Below are 16,917 nucleotides of genomic sequence, written 5' to 3' on the forward strand. Positions count from 1 at the left end.
TTAAGGCAGTTTTGAAGGACAAAGGGAGGCCCACCTGATACTAGGCATACCTAATAAAGTGTCCAGTGAGTGTATATTTACTTGTACATTTATATTGTAGTGTGTAGTGCACACAGAGTATGAATCAGCCCTCTGATACCTTTCAATAAATAAAATTCTAATGAAATGCCAGTGTTGATCAAGTTATTTAGGCACATTTTCATCAGCTGAACTTTTCAGAATAAGAACTTCTTGTTTTGATAAAAACAAGATGTGTGGTTGTCGTGTGCTATTTGCTGTTGGTCGTTGGACAGGTTTGGACACAGACCTCAAAGGTGGTGAAGACACTTCATGCGCAGCGAAGAGAAAAGCACCTTGAAGCTGAAATGACAAATGCTTAATGGGGTTTGGGCTGTTTTAACTTCAGCAGCAGCCAAACTCACCGGCTGCTGAGTGAATCCAATGTGCTAATCAAGCACTTTTCACCTCAGCGGGGAAGATAAGAGCTGCAGAAATCAAATGACTCCACTTCTGACAGGTTGCCAGACTTCGAGGCTATGGAGATGATTTTAACCTCATGTCATGTTTGACCTCTGCCACACCCATGTTTGTGTGCGTCTGTCTGAGTGATGCGTGAAGTCTGGCCTGGATGCAAACAGAGGTCACCCGTTGGGTGTCACAGCTCGAGCGTGACTCGGCTCTGACAGCAGCCCTATGTGCACAGTGTCTTTGCATACATACAAAGCAGTGTTGTTGCTCTTCAGACAAAGTGACGAGGAATTTGCATGGTGGTTTTGCTGCTGCTGCCCTTCACTCGCCCTGCACCACATCCATCACAGATCAACCTGCACAGCACCTGGACCACTTAAACTCATCATTTGGATTGATTTTCCCTTAGTCTTTGGTTTTACACGAATGGACACCTTCATGGAAAATGTAACTAACTGTGCTATAAAATATGAAAAGGAAGATGTGATACATTGCTGGATTTGTATTGCTGCATTTACTGGTTTGAAAGTCTCACAAAGTCTGAACAAGAAAACAAATAAATAAATCACTGAAGAGTAATTCATGAATTCCTCTAAAATGATTTAGATTTTTCAGTTGCTTTGTTGTAACTGTAACTTAAAGAAAAATTTCCTGGTTTTGTGTCTTTTGCTGAATCTTTGCTGGATAATGACTCACTTGGTTACGCGATGAGGAAAAATTTCCATGAATGGGAAATATTTTTTATACATGGAGTTTGTGTCAAATGTTTCCTGCAGATTACGCAGGTCGGTGCATGTACATGTGATTACAACGCACTGCGATGATGGTTATGGGGGTTGGTGTGTGTAAATGTGATTATAACAAACTGCGATGACGGATACGTGGGTTGGTGTGTGTACCTGTAATTGTAACACTGCGATGGCGATTACATTGGTCGGTGCGTGTACATGTGATTGTAACGCACTGCGATGGCAGTTACACAGGTCGGCCTGTGTACATGTGATTATAACACACTACAGTAGCGATTACCAACCTGGTCTCACGGCGTCGAGATTCAGCAGCACGAAATATACATTAATCTATTGGTTCGTGATATTGTGACGAAAAGCACCTCATTTTCATCACGGCAGCACGAATTCATTCTAATTCATTCCGTAACGGCTGCACAAAATTAAAAGTGAAGTGGTGGGGGTCGGGGTGGTTATGGTTAGGGTGGGGGAAAGACTAAGATTAGGTTATGGTTAAGGTTAGGGTCGGGGTAGGAGTAGGGTTAGGAATAGTGAGAAAAAACACCCCGTCACAAAAATTTGACTCATTTCATCACAGGACCACGAAAAAAAAAACGTGAGACTGGGCTGCGATTACGCAGGTCGGCACGTGTACATGTGATTATAACACACTGGGATGGCAGCTATGCGGTTGATTGTAGTGCAGTGCGATGAAGGTTACGCGGGTTGGTATGTGTACATGCGTTTATAACACACTGCCATGGAGGTTACGCATGTCAGTGCGTGTACATGTGATTGTACGGCACTGTGATGGCAGTTATGCGGTTCGGTGTGTATACGTGTGATTGTAGCGCAGTGCGATGCAGGTTACGCAGGTCAGTATGTGTATGTCTGATTGTAACACATTGCGATGAGGGTTACATGGGTCGGTGCAAGTATGTGTGATTATAACACACTGGGATGGCAGCTATGCGGGTTGGTGCGTGTACGTGTGATTGTTTATAACACACTGCCATGGAGGTTACACATGTCAGTGCGTGAACATGTGATTATAACACACTGCAATGGTGATTACGCAGGTCGGCGTGTGTACATGTGATTATAAACACACTACGATGGCAGTTACATGGGTCTGTGTGTGCGTGTACATGTGATTATAACACATTGTGATGGCAGTTATGTGGGCCGATGCATGTACATATGAATATAACACACTGTGATGGCCGTTATGTTGGGTCGGTGTGTGTACCTGTGATTAAACGCACTCCGATAGCAGTTACCCAGTTAGTTGTGACCTGCCCACCTCGTCAACAATTTCTTGGATAGTCACACGACTGAAAAGCCACCGAAAGCCGTCTGAATCTTCTGAATGGTGGACGAGCTGGGCATGTCACAACATGTCCTGTGAGGCTTCAACAAGGAGGCACTTTTGCTGTGCCATCAGCTTCGTGCCAATGAATATCGCTGCAGCTCTTTTCATCGAAAAAGTGCTGATGTCCACCTCTTCCGCAATTTCTCGGTTAGTCACACGACGGTCCCACATCACCACAGAGTTCACTTTGGAATGATCCGGTCATTTCAGCATGTTGATGGCCGACCTCCGGCACAGCGCGCTGTCCACCGTTGTGCGGACATCTTTAAACCGGTTGTACCGCTCCTTAATCTGTGTGATGCCCATAGGATCGTCACCAAAAGCCGTCTGAATATTTCAAATGATTTCCACCTGGCTGTCACCCAGTTTCTGGCAAAATTTGATGCAGTCACGCTGCTCCAGTCGTTCCGCCATTTCCTTGCAAAGAAAAAAAAAACGACGAGAGACTCCACCCATCCTTACACAAAGGCTGCATACAAGCAAATGACACAATCGACAGGCGTGAAAAAAATCACGCATGCACACGAAGGTTCAAGGTTGGCTCATGTAAGCACATGTGATTCAAATCCATCATGTTTTTGAAAAAAATAAAAAGGTCGGATACTTTTCTAACAGACCTCGTATATGTGTTGTCTTTAATTTTGATGTGTGCCATTATTACGTTAACAAGTAATAATTGTGGATTAATTGCTGTATCTTGTCTGAGGTATTTGGAGTGTAAACGTAATTGCCCTTTTTTGGGATCAATAAAGTTGTCTGAAGTCTGATTATAATGGACTGCGATGGAGGTCATGCGGGTTGTTGCGTGTATGGGTGAATGTAACGCACTGCGATGGCGGTTTTGTGGGTCGTGCTGGTACATGTGATTAAAATGCACTGTGATGGTGATTTTGTGGGTCGTGTGTGTATGTGTGAGTATCACCCTGCTTTTTTTTGTCCACATGAAAACAGTGTTGCTCCATGAGAAGCCAGCATTCTAAAATACATGATGGGTCGTGTCATTCTTATGTCGTGATGCTTTCTGTGTGTCATGTGACCTGTAATTTCCAAAATAAAGGCCTTTCCAGCTTGCCTGAAAAATCACCTCATGCAGTTGTCATTTTGCTGCCACGTGCTCTGTGCTGGACACTGTGAATAACACTGTAAACTGGCCATTTACAACGGCTGTAATCACTTCCTGAATCACAGAGGACCGCTCCAGCTTCAGCCTAAAAATGTAATTATTTGTCATGTTTACCTTGTCATGGCTTTGGTAAAAGAGTTGCGTTTTCTTTCCTTCTTCTCTGCAGCTGTTAATGTATGTTTATGAGAGATTTCTCTTCTTGTTCTAATCGTTCAGACGAGCTGCACTCTGATGCGATCCGCTGATGTCACCACTCGCTCTGTTCACTTCTTACTCCACTTGATGAGCTGCACATCGTGTTGGTGATTAGATCGCGCCACGGAGCATGACATTTGTGTGTGAAAGATTTTTGAACATTTAAAAATTCTCTGTGTGTGCACGCACCGGCACCTCTCTTAAGTCTGCACCCGTTGAAGATGAGTTTGCACTCCAGCACGAAGCAGGTCATGCTAATGCATGAAATCAAATCATGCTCGTGTCAGGGGGCCGTAACTGGTTCTTTACTGCTGGTCCTGATAACTGTGGTGCTGCTGCAGCTTGACGACTGTGCTCAGTGTAAACGTTTGGAAAACAATGAATGAAGTGAGAGAACTGCACATGGCTGGCGAAACGCTGTTCTTTCCTCAGCTGTGTTTGGGTTCGCACCTGCACGCGAAGGTGCAAAATCATAAGGGGGAGCCGCGAACCCCTTTTGTTGAAGATTAATTGCTGTAATTGCATTAGCACTCCACAGTGGCTCCGGCAGAACGGGAGCTGGTGTCACCAGCTGGGTAATCCATCTTCATAGCAGCAGCCCCCTTTTTTTCTTTCCTGCGGGAGAGCGGTGAAGGGAGGGGATGTCTTATCTACCCCAGACAACCCTGCAGGGACGCGGTTTAGATGACATCAGCTGGAACAAAGCAGCTGAGAGCGCAGAGCTGAGCAGGGCTGCTGATGAGTGTGGAAGTGGGCCGTGTCAGGTGCGGGCTCAAAAACAGCCCCGTTCACCATGTCACACCAGCAAGACATCAAGTGTGTTCGAGCCCTCGCACCACATGCAGCTGTCGTCTCGTGAGCCGCTACGGGATCCACCGTTCTGCTTAAGACACTATCTCTTAAAGTCCTAGAGTGTTTGTGGGCTTCACCACTCATGCATCCATTTGTTCTGGATCTGTGGAATCTTTGAAGAAAGTGTTTATTCCTGCAGGGAAGCATTAAAGGGATTTGGGTGTGGCAAGAACAAATCCCTTTCTTAGTTGTCAGAGCGCTCTGATGCTGCCGCTTGTGTCTTTATTCACACACGTTGGTGCAAACTCCAAATCTGTGTGCTTTCATTTGGTTGTTTGAAAAGGTCAAGGTCACCGGGGTGAAAGGTTTCCAAACATAAATGCACCATGTGACCAATAATATTTATTCCACACTTGCCAAAATTTTTGCAGGTGGACCTCCAGACCGTCTGTAACCCTCACGGCTGTTGGCTTAAACGTTACTCTGTGCAAGTCCACCATGTGTCCATTGTTGTTATTCAGCCTGCTGTGGTTAATTTCCTGCCCCCCCCCATATATTTAAAATATGGTTTAATGTTCTGCAAATACCTGAAATTGAAGTTTTATTTCTGTTAACTGATTTCATGTGTATGTACAACTGGAGTTATGCTGAGCACAGATGGACCAGTGGACGCAAAGTCCTCGGAATACCCGATGGCCAAAATATGTTTAAGGAATCCACATCTTTCTATTCTCTGAACTGGATTTGATGATCTGCTCTTTTCTCCGACAGCTCGCCTTATCTTGCACGTGATGCTGGTGGTTCTTTGAGTGATCTTCATGAACCATATTTATTCTCCATCACTGGTTCTGAGGTGATCAAACCCAAAGCTGCTCCTCAACAAACAACCTGCAGGAGTTTAAAAGACTCATTTCAAGTTAGCATTTAAGTCAAAATAAATCATTTCTGGGTGAATTTAATACAGAAAAAGAAAGAGAATTTATGACCGCTGAGGGTCCATGCACCGCAGTTTGAGCACCGCTCTCAGCTTTGGTCGGGTCAATTAAACAATGAAAACCTAATCACAACTTAAATCTGAACAAACACTTAACACAACCGTGAGGGAGAAGGTGCAGTGTGTGTGTGTGTGTGTGTGTGCAGTGAGCCACACATTGCTATCTGCTGCTGTTACACACCTTTTGATTTTGTGCGCTGTGTAATTTTTTGCACCAGTCTGTGGTAGCGATTGCACACTTGGGAGTGTAACAGTTTGAATGACATCTTTGAACAAGATGAGTGCAGGAAGCTTGTTGCCAAGGAAACATTTGTTCAAAGTTCCGTCCTTCCCTTTCGCTCTGGATTAGCAGACTTGCAGATGTGAGGCAGCACACGGAAACAAAACATAACAGAAGGCAGGGAAGTTCGACAAAAGTTAGACAAAATGTCTGCACGGTAACAGTGATATCAAAAGTCACATATCTTCTTTCATTAAAGGTGAAATAATAAAAAGCTTTGCTTTGTCCTGCATCACACACTTTATTGAACTGCACAGATCTAAAAGTGATGCTGAGCTTCCACACCCGAGGAGTTAATGAAGGCATGAAATGGATTGTGGGAAGTGAGAGTTGATAATTAGGTGTGAAAATTCACCGTATCAGATTTCCAGAGAAATTTCTTTCCCACATAGATGATAGTTTGAGATTAGTTACACCTGGGCTATTCTGTGGTAACGGAATTACAATCTGAGCTAATCTGTCGTGGTTAAATGACATATGTCCAGATTTTGCTGCTTTTGTAATTCCATTACCATAGAATTGCCCACCTGCATGTGAGAAATCTACAGGCAGTTCTTTTGTTTGTTTCTTCATCCATTAAAACACCTCAACATGGACCTGAGTTTTTTTTTTGTTTTTTTTTTAAGGTTTGTGTGTAAACAGAAACAGAAATTTAGATTAGATTAGCTCAAAAAGAACATTAATGGTCCCTTGGGAAGACTCCCTCAGGGTACAGCACATTGTATAGCAGCACACAGGGTACGAAGCACACAAAAACGAAAGTAAAAAAACACACACACACAATTTGCAAATATAAATATAAATACCAGACAAGCATGTAACACTGTAGTGGGTGTGATCATGTCAATATGGACATCACATCACCGACGAGCTCACACAAATGAGCAAGTGGGTGGGCGTGTCAGAAGGAACATTGTGGTCTCCTCCCTTTTCTGTGTTTGAGTATTTATTTTACTTTATTTGTTAGATTAGATTAGATAAGATAGAACTTTACTGATCTCTTGGAAAGACTCCATCAGAGAAATTGAGGTTCCAGCAGCATTGTATAGCAGCACACAGGGTAAGAAGCACACAGAGCATCAAATATGAAAGTAAAAAAAAACAATTTACAAATATAAATATAAATACCAGACATATTGATTGCTACTGGTTTACTGGCTCCTACTCTTCCTCTCCTTCCCATCCTCTGTCTTCCTGTTACTCCTCCTCCCCACTGAGGAAGTGCCAAAACACTCATGAAAACGCTCAGAGTGCACACAGCGTTTTGTCCATTTAGTATGTTTGCTTTAATGTGTGTGAGTTTGTTTGACGTGGTGATGTCGATGAACGCACAGACCTTAACAGCTCCTCAGCCTGGTCTGATGATGGGAAATCCCAGACATTTGGGCCTGTGGACCTGCTGCAGCCTTCATCCCCCATCACTGCCACTGGGTTAGAAGCCATCACCTCCTCTGCCTGACCCATCATTAAGGACTTCTTTTTTAACCAAAACCCCTTTAGCTGTCTCTTCTTCATCGTGAATGTAGCAGCCAGAGTGGACACTAGGTCCCCACCGTACTTTACCCCAACAGGCAATCCCTTACTTGATCCATTACCCAGGTGTCACAATGTGGATGAAAGGTTAGATTTGGACCCCCAAGCCAAAGAAAGATGACACCTCTAGGACTAAATCTCTGAATAAATATAACCACTTTGCACCCTGGGCACTACATTAGACTGTATAAATGACAAAATGGAGTTGGACACATCTTCAAATGCATTTGAACTACAAACGCACTGCAGACCATGTTCTATAGAAATTCAAGATAGGGCCCTTTACGACACATGTCCAAGAAACAGAACAAAGAATTCAAAGTAATAGAAATCAGTTCACTGCAGACTTTTGTTAATCTCCTCCATAATCCAGCGAACACATGTCTACAAAATGTCACTGTAATCTGAAAGACACATTTTCAGTTTTAGCATCTGAACACAGATGGAACGGGTGATCACATGACCTCCAGCTTCTGTCAGGTGGCCACAGTATCAACAGCAAAGTCAGGAAGTGTCTGAACATGACATTAGTAATGTGTGAGCGCCCCCTGCTGATGGATGTCTGCCAGTAATAAAAGAACATTATCTCACTTTCATCTCTAATTGAAAATGAATCTGAGTGAAACATGTTTCAGACAAATGTCTCTGACTTCAGAGAGATAAAATGCAGCATCTAGACTGTGTGTGTGTGTGTGTGTGTGTGTGTGTGTGTGTGTGTGTGTGTGTGTGTGTGTGTGTGTGTGTGTGTGTGTGTGTGTGTGTACGCGCACACTCAGGGCAGGATGCAGTGCGTGTCGCTGCTTGTGTTTTGTTGCGTCTCCGCTGTGGTTAACATGTCCAAACAGCACTTTTGTCGTTCCGTAAAGAAATCTGATCGGTGTGACACGCTGATGGGCCTGTGGATTCAAAGTGGGACAATTTTCCTGCAGAAATCACACACTGCTGAGGAGATTGTTGGTGTTTCTTTGTGTTGCTCGGTACACGACCTGCTCAGATGAGCGCACTTTACTTCTGCTTTACCTGCGTGGTGTTTAGCGCTTCAGCTGTCCATCTGTGTGGAATTCTGGGTGTCAAACAGAGCAGAGGGCTTTTGTGTATGTGAGCTGATTGTCTCATCGTCGTGGTGACCTGCCGCCTGCGTGTCGCACAGGATGCCCCTCCGACATTGGCGCGGCAAATAAGCATAGCGGTCACATACGTGGAGGAGCAATCTCCATTTATGAGCCCATCTGCTCCGCCAGACGCACTTAAGGAAGAATTGCCGTCACAAGATCTCCAGACACGTGGCCGAGGCAGTGAACTCGCCGCGCAGCTCATCTCGGTTTCAAGGAGACTTTAATGCGAGTCTCATCGAAAGTCTCGGGGCTTAATTTTATGAGGACTTGGGATTAATCAGCGTTTTATGGAAACAGGTGTATTAATAAAGACGGTGATTAAATGATCCGTTGTGCTGCTGTTTCAGGTTTAAGGTACGTGCTGATATGGTTTATTAAAAAAACATTTCATCAGCTTGAAATGTCACTTTTTTCTTGTCACATCTCTCATTTGCTCATTTGTTTCTAATTGAACATCTGCTGGCGGAGGCCCGTGTGCACAGAGTGTGAGCTGATGGCTGAGAGCAGCGAGACCTCGTTGCAGGCGGCAAACGCCTGCAACTGATGGCTGAGAGCAGCCAGCCATATATATATATATATACACTCAACAAAAATATAAATGCAAGACTTTTGGTTTTGCTCCCATTTTGTATGAGATGAACTCAAAGATCTAAAACTTTTTCCACATACACAATATCACCATTTCCCTCAAATATTGTTCACAAACCAGTCTAAATCTGTGATAGTGAGCACTTCTCCTTTGCTGAGATAATCCATCCCACCTCACAGGTGTGCCATATCAAGATGCTGATTAGACACCATGATTAGTGCACAGGTGTGCCTTAGACTGCCCACAATAAAAGGCCACTCTGAAAGGTGCAGTTTTATCACACAGCACAATGCCACAGATGTCGCAAGATTTGAGGGAGCGTGAAATTGGCATGCTGACAGCAGGAATGTCAACCAGAGCTGTTGCTCGTGTACTGAATTTTCATTTCTCTACCATAAGCCGTCTCCAAAGGCGTTTCAGAGAATTTGGCAGTACATCCAACCAGCCTCACAACCACAGACCACGTGTTGTTGGAGAAAGTGTAGTGACATGGTCCCACAACAGGGGGCACAAATAAACTCAATAGATGAGCCAAAAGGTAACAATTTAATGTTGTGAATGTGCACAACGATGATACAGACAATCACAGAATCTGATAGCAGTCAATACACCAAGGTGACGTGTGGGCAGGCTCGAGGATAGAAGACGTCTGTCCTGAGAAGAGCCGGGACCACACGATTTCCACCGCCACAGAACCTGGTGAATACTGGAGCCGCCAAGTCCCGAATTCCCAGGTGATCACCGTCCCCGACTGTCGGATCTGGTACTGCTGGCGAGAAGCACAAACAGTGAGATGTGGGTGTGTGCACACCCAGCAACAAAAACAGTCAGAAGGTGGAAAGTCACCTCCACCTCTAATCACACACTCGTGCAGCTCCTGTTACACCACTTATCTGGTTTGGGTGTGAAGCGAAGCCGTCGCTGTTCACACCAAACGCCAATCCAGCAGATAAGGCACACCACAGGAAAACGGCTGCAAAAAGAGTTCAGACTATGACAGTTTTAGATACAGTAGAGAATATTACCTTCACAGGTAGATGATATCTCAGCAACAAGGTGGAGATGATGTCCGGTCTTTATGGAGTGAGATGATGTAGTGTAGATGGGTGACAGCTGTCAAGAGATAATGAGAGTCATGTCCAGCTGTCACCCCCAGCTGTGTCCGTGGCGGCAGCGCTCTCTCGTGCCTGAAGCCCGCACTTCAGGCAGGGCGCCCTCTGGTGGTGGGCCAGCAGTACCTCCTCTTCTGGCGGCCCACAAACAGGACCCCCCCCTCAACGGGCGCCTCCTGGCACCCGACCAGGCTTGTCCGGGTGACGGCAGTAGAAATCGGCCAGGAGGGCCGGATCCAGGATGAAGCTCCTCTTCACCCAGGAGCGTTCTTCGGGTCCATACCCCTCCCAGTCCACCAAATACTGGAACCCCCGGCCCATCCGACGGACGTCCAGGAGCCGGCGCACCGTCCAAGCCGGCTCCCCGTCGATGATCCGGGCAGGAGGCGGCGCCGGTCCGGGAGCACAGAGGGGTGAGGTGTGGTGAGGTTTGATCCTTGACACACGAAAGACCGGGTGGATCCGCAGTGAAGCCGGGAGTTGGAGCTTCACTGCGGCAGGACTGAGGATTTTGAGGATCTTGTATGGCCCAATATACCTGTCCTTGAGTTTCGGGGAGTCCACCTGGAGGGGGATGTCCTTCGTGGATAGCCACACCTTCTGCCCGGGCTGGTAAGCAGGGGCCGGGGATCGCCGGCGGTCTGCATGTGTCTTCGCCCTCGTCCGGGCCTTCAACAAGGCAGAACGGGCGGAGCGCCACACCCGACGGCACTTCCGCAGGTGGGCCTGGACCGAGTGGCAACACCGACCTCCGTCCCTCCACCAGGGAACATGGGGCTGATACCCAAACACACCTCAAATGGGGAGAGGCCGGTGGCAGAGGACACCTGGCTGTTATGCGCATACTCGATCCAGGCCAAGTGTTCACTCCAGGTCTCGGGTGTGCGGACGTCACACAGCGCAGGGCTTGCTCCATTCCTGATTGGCCCGTTCGCCTGTCCATTGGTCTGCGGGTGAGACCCGGACGAGAGGCTCACAGTGGCCCCCAGTTCCTGCAGAAGCTCCTCCTACTGTGAGGAGACTGGGACCACATCATAGACTATGTCGGTAGGTAGTCCCATGCAGACGGACGACGTGGTGGACCAGGAGGGTCTGCAGTCTCCTGGGCCGTGGGGAGCTTCGGGAGGGCCACGAGTAGCCACCTTGGAAAACCGGTCCACTATCAGTGAAGAGGTCGTCATGCCCTGGGACGGCGGTAGGCCATGACAAAATCAGACCGATGTGGGACCAGGGGCGATGAGGCACAGGAAGTGGCTGAAGAAGTCCCTGTGCCTTCTGATGGTCTGCCTTGCCCCTGGCACAGGTGGTGCAGGCCTGGATATATCCCCGGACATCGGCCTCCAGGGACGCCCACCAGAAGCGCTGCCGGACCACTGCCACGGTCCTTCACACCCCCGGATGACAGGAGAGCTTAGAACCGTGACAGAAATCCAAGACAGCAGCTCTTGCCTCTGGTGGGACGTAGAGTCTGTTCTTCGGCCCTGTTCCGGGGTCCGGGCTCCATGCCAGGGCCTCCCGGACGGTCTTCTCCACGTCCCAGGTGAGGGTGGCCACGATAGTGGACTCTGGAATGATGGGCTCCGGTGGATCCGACAGCTCAGTCTTGACTTCGTCTTCATGCACCCGGGACAATGCATCCGATCTCTGGTTTTTGGTCCCGGGGTGGGAGGTGATTCGGAAGTCAAAACGCCCGAAGAACAGTGACCAGCGGGCTTGCCTGGGGTTCAGCCGCTTGGCAGTCCTGATATACTCCAGGTTCCGATGGTCAGTGAAAACCGTGAAAGGCACAGACACTCCCTCCAACAGGTGTCTCCACTCCTCAAGAGCCTCTTTCACCGCAAGGAGTTCTCGATTGCCGATGTCATAGTTCCGTTCAGCTGGGGTCAACCTGCGAGAAAAGTAGGCACACGGGTGAAGAACCTTATCGGTCTCTCCGCTCTGGGATAGCACTGGCTCTATCCCTGAGTCAGAGGCGTCCACTTCAACCACAAACTGGCGGCTAGGGTCGGGCTGCACCAGAACTGGTGCAGACGAGAACCGGCGTTTCAACTCCTTGAACGCGGCTTCGCACCGATCCGACCAGGTGAAGGGGGACTTTTGGAGAGGTCAGGGCTGTCAGGGGCTAACTACCTGACTGTAGCCCTTAATGAACCTCCTGTAGAAATTTGCAAAGCCGAGGAACTGTTGCAGCTTCCTACGGCTTGTTGGTTGGGCCAATCTCTCACCGCCGCAACCTTGGCGGATCAGGGGCGATGGAGTTGGAGGAGATGATGAACCCAGGAAGGACAAAGAGGTGCGGTGAAACTCACACTTCTCGCCCTTCACAAACAGCCGGTTCTCCAACAACCGCTGCAGGACCCTGACGTACATGCTGGACATGAGTCTCAGGGTCCGTGGAAAATATGAGTATGTCATCCAGATATACGAAGACGAATCGGTGCAGGAAGTCCCGCAAGACGTCGTTTACCAATGCTTGGAACGTCGCGGGGGCGTTAGTGGAGGCCGAACGGCATGACCAGGTACTCAAAATGACCTAATGGTGTGTTGAATGCCATCTTCCATCGTCCCCTTCCGGATCCAAACCAGGTGGTACGCATTCTAAGGTCCAGTTTGGTGAAAATTTGGGCTCCATGCAGGGGCGTGAACACTGAATCCAACAGGGGTAAAGGGTATCGATTACGAACCGTTATGTCGTTCAGCCCCCTGTAATCACTGCATGGATGGAGTCCGCCATCTTCTTGCCCACAAAAAGAAACCTGCACCCATCGGGGAGGGTGGAATTCCGGATCAACCCGGCAGCTAATGAGTCCCGGATGTAGGTCTCCATTGATTCGCGCTCAGGACGTGAGAGATTGTACAGCCTGCTCAACTCAACGCCCGGGACCAAATCAATGGCACAATCGTACGGACGGTGCGGGGGAAGAGTGAGCGTCAGATCCTTGCTGAAGACGTCAGCAAGATCGTGGTACTCAACCGGCACCGCCGTCAGATTGGGAGGACTTTAACCTCCCATTAGCATTACAACCGGAGGAACAGAGGATCCTAACAATTCCGGTGGCAGGGTTCGCTCCACTGAGCCACAACCCCCAGACGGCCAATCAATCCGGGATTGTGTTTAATCATCCATGGGAAGCCCAAAATCACGCGGGAGGTAGAAGGAGTTACAAAAAACTCAATCTCCTCCCGGTGATTCCCAGACACTACCAGGGTTACAGGTAGTGTCTTGTGTGTGATAAATGGGAGAAGAGTGCCATCTAGTGCTCGCACCCTCACTGGCGAAGAAAGCACCACCAGAGGGAGCCCTACCTCCCTTGCCCATCTGCTATCCAGCAGATTCCCTTCTGACCCCGTGTCCACCAGTGCTGGGGCTTGAAGGGTTAAATCCCCGCTCAGGATTGTAACTGGGAGTCGTGTTGAAAGATGTGTATGACCCACATGAATGTTTTGACCCCCCCTCAGCCCAGTCTCTAAATGCGGGGCGTTTGTGTTTTGACTGTTTGAGGCAGTCTCTCTGCTGATGCTCACTCAAGCCGCAGATAAAGCACTCCCCGCAGACCAGCCTCCTCTGTCTGAATGTGGCCCTGCTCGTGTCCCTAGCATCGTCAGCAGGGGGAGCTGTAGCCACACGGAGTGCTGTGGCTGTGGAGCGTGGGGAAGACGGCTCCCTTTCGGACCCGGGAGGAAGAGGGACGGCTTGTACCTGACCACGCCCTTCGCCTCGCTCCTGTCTGTGTTCTTCTAACCGATTGTCCAATTGTATAACCAAATCGATAAGCTCAGCCAGTCCCTCGGTTCCTCCTTAGCCACCAGGTGCTCCTTCAGGACCGACGACAGTCCGTTTATGAAGGCGGCGCGGAGCGCAGTCATATTCCAGCCGGATCTCGCAGCCGTGATGCGGAAGTCGACTGCATATTCGGCTGCGCTCCTGCACCCCTGTCTCATTGACAGCAGCACGGTAGACGCGGTCTCGCCTCTGTTAGTTGATCAAAACAGTTCTGAGCTCCCTCACAAACCCAGTATAAGAGGCAAGGAGCCGTGAACTTTGTTCCCAAAGCGCTGTAGCCCAAGCACGTGCCTCACCTCGAAGCAAATTAATCACGTAAGCCACCTTGCTGTCATCAGACGCGTACATCACGGGACGCTGTGCAAAGACGAGCAAACACTGCATAAGAAAGTCCACGCACGTCTCCACACAACCTCCGTACGGCTCTGGGGGGCTTATGTATGCTTCAGGGGATGGTGGGGAGGGGGTTGTTGAATGACCAGTGGAATTTCTGTATTTGGCACCGGGTCAGCAGGAGGAGGAGCTGCAGCAGCGCCCTGAGCGCACGCTTCCATCCTGCGATTAAGGATGATGTTTTGCTCGGTCATCAGGTCCATCCGAGCGGTAAAGGCGGTGAGGATGTGCTGCAACTCACCAATCACGCCTCCAGCCGACGCCTGTGCACCACTCTTCCATTGGCTGTCCAACAGATGGTTGACGCCCCTCGGGATCCATGACGTTGGCCGAGATATCCTGTTGGAGAAAGTGTAGTGACACGGACCCACAACAGGGGGTGCAAATGAACGGTCAATAGATGAGCCAAAAGGTAACAATTTAATGTTGTGAATGTGCACAACGATGATACAGACAATCATAGAATCTGATAGCAGTCAATACCACCAAGGTGACGTGTGGGCAGACTCGAGATAGAAGACGTCTGTCCTGAGAAGAGCCGGGGACCACACGATTTCCCACCGCCACAGAACCTGGTGGAATACTGGAGCCGCCAAGTCCCGAATTCCCAGGTGATCACCATCCCCGACTGTCGGATTCTGGGTACTGCTGGCGAGGAGCACAAACAGTGAGATTGGGTGTGTGCACACCCACTAACAAAACAGTCAGAAGGTGGAAAGTCACCTCCACCTCTAATCACACACTCGTGCAGCTCCTGTTACACCACTTATCTGGTTTGGGTGTGAAGCGAAGCCGTCGCTGTTCACACAAACGCCAATCCAGCAGATAAGGCACACCACAGGAAAACGGCTGCAAAAGAGTTCAGACTATGACAGTTTTAGCAGAGAATATTACCTTCACAGGTAGATGATATCTCGGCAACGAGGTGGAGATGACGTCCAGTCTTTATGGAGTGAGATGATGTAGTGTAGATGGGTGACAGCTGTCAAGAGATAATGAGTGACAACTGTCACCCCCGTGGCGGCAGCGCCCTCTCGTGCCTGAAGCCCGCACTGGGCCAGCAGTACCTCCTCTTCTGGCGGCCCACACAACACGTGTAACCACACCAGCCCAGGACTTCCACATCCAGCATTTTCACCTCCAAGATCGTCTGAGACCAGCCACTCGGACAGCTGTTGAAACAATCGGTTTGCATAACCAAAGAATTTCTGCACAAACTGTCAGAAACCGTCTCAGGGAAGCTCATCTGCATGCTCTTCGTCCTCATCAGGGTCTCGACCTGACTCCAGTTCGTCGTCGTAACTGACTTGAGTGGGCAAATGCTCACATTCACAGGCGTTTGGCACGTTGGAGAGGTGTTCTCTTCACGGATGAATCCCTGGTTCACACTGTTCAGGGGCAGATGGCAGACAGCGTGTGTGGCATCGTGTGGGTGAGCGGTTTTCTGATGTCAGTGTTGTGGATCGAGTGGCCCATGGTGGCAGTGTGGTTATGGTATGGGCAGGCGTCTGTTATGGAAGAAGAACACAGGTGCATTTTATTGATGGCATTTTGAATGCACAGAGATACCGTGACGAGATCCTGAGGCCCATTGTTGTGCCATACATCCAAGAACATCACCTCATGTGCAGCAGGATAGTGTACGGCCCCATGTTGCAAGGATCTGTACACAATTCTTGGAAGCGAAAATGTCCCAGTCTTGCATGGCCGCATACTCACCGGACATGTCACCCATTGAGCATGTTTGGGATGCTCTGGACCGGCGTATACGACAGCATGTACCAGTTCCTGCCAATATCCAGCAACTTCGCACAGCCATTGAAGAGGAGTGGACCAACCATTCCACAGGCCACAATTGACAACCTGATCAACTCTATGCAAAGAGAGATGTTTGCACTGCATGAGGCAAAGGGTGGTCACACCAGATACTGACTGTATCCCCCCCAATAAAACAAACTGCACCTTCAGAGTGGCCTTTTATTGTGGGCAGTCTAAGGCACACCTGTGCACTAATCATGGTGTATAATCAGCATCGTGTATGGCACACCTGTGAGGTGGATGGATATCTCAGCAAAGGAGAAGTGCTCACTATCAGATTTAGACTGGTTTGTGAACAATATTTGAGGGAATGGTGATATTGTGTATGTGGAAAAAGTTTTACATCTTTGAGTTCATCTCATACAAAATGGGAGCAAAGCAAAAGTGTTGCGTTATATTTTTGTTGAGTATATATATATATATATATATATGATATATATAAGACAAGCATTCATGAATGCCCTCTTAAGGCTATGAAATTGGGCTATTAGTAAAAAAAAGTAGAAAAGGGGGTGTTCACAATAATAGTAGCATCTGCTGTTGACGCTACAAACTCAAAACTATTATGTTCAAACTGCTTTTTTAGCAATCCTGTGAATCACTAAACTAGTATTTAGTTGT

The 16,917-nt window shown here is 48.4% G+C and overlaps 1 protein-coding gene across 1 annotated transcript in view; it reads left to right on the plus strand.

Annotated features, from left to right (window-relative positions):
* The window catches only part of LOC117507665 (contactin-4-like), a 641,244-nt gene that overhangs the window by 508,587 nt on the left and 115,740 nt on the right, over window positions 1–16,917 (plus strand).

This window comes from Thalassophryne amazonica, chromosome 3 (genome assembly GCF_902500255.1).
Source record: "Thalassophryne amazonica chromosome 3, fThaAma1.1, whole genome shotgun sequence".
In the NCBI taxonomy this organism is placed as follows: Eukaryota; Metazoa; Chordata; class Actinopteri; order Batrachoidiformes; family Batrachoididae; genus Thalassophryne; species Thalassophryne amazonica.